Below are 1,112 nucleotides of genomic sequence, written 5' to 3'. Positions count from 1 at the left end.
TGCCAGGAGACGGTAGAGGAGCTAACCATAGCTAGATTAATGAACCTTTATTCCCCCAAGAGTTTCCGCGGTAGCGGTTGGAGGAGAAGATAAGGATCTCTATCTCTCCCACTTTATTGATTGCTACATCACACATACATAATCACTTCATAAGAAATACTCTCATAAACCTGATGCACTAAGCAACAAAAATCTAAATATCCATAATTTCCACCCACACGATCTCTGTAGTACTAGTCAAGCCTCCGCAAATCAATCTACAATGAGTCATCTATAACACACACTCTCTTTAGGCGATACAAGATAGTGCTAGCATCCTCTTAAACATCTGAAATCCTCTATGCTGTCTAAACCTCATGACATTCCTTTCAAAACTGAACCTCAACCTTGTCCATTCAATCTCAATTCCACACGTCTTACCGCATCTACCATACCTCAACACAAAAATACGAGAATCCTATTATCAACTCTGAATCACAAACATGATACATACCCCATCGACTAGAAATCTTCCACTTAACTTAATTCAGGAGAAAAATCACAACACGCAACAACCTACCCATACTCATAGAATACATCAATCTCAAGTTATGGTCAAATCATCACCACTCTTCAAAATCCATTTGTACATAGCCAAGCCAACAGAACTGAACTCTCTAAATCCACCAAATCACACAGACTGCCAGACTTGTAAGTTCTTGCCACAAACATCTGTAAAGACCTATTATACCAAAGGATTTAATCATCTTTAATACCATGTTGATCCAAGCTACAGCTAAACGGACCCAACATCTTCAGATTACTCGTGACCCACCCTCACGGAAACACTTCTCTTTTCACAGTACACTATGGACCTCAATCAAAACTCATCCCAAGTGATCCCAACATGAAATCTCATCGTCCTAAGACTCGTAAGCCATTTATTCCCTCTTATACACCCAATAGTACCTCAAACCAAAATAGCTACTCTGAAGAGATCTTTTGTGAGTTCGAAGCTGTTTCTTCCATCTCTCAATCATTGCCTCGCAGAACCGATGATGTTACAAAAAATACCCCAAGCCTCTTACACAATTCAACATCAATCTTAACTCTTCAGCCACATGACAAATCCA

The sequence above is a fragment of the Nicotiana tomentosiformis genome, chromosome 9, assembly GCF_000390325.3.
Source record: "Nicotiana tomentosiformis chromosome 9, ASM39032v3, whole genome shotgun sequence".
NCBI lineage: Eukaryota > Viridiplantae > Streptophyta > Magnoliopsida > Solanales > Solanaceae > Nicotiana > Nicotiana tomentosiformis.
The sequence above is the reverse complement of the archived record's forward strand: the minus strand, read 5'-3'. Positions refer to the sequence as shown.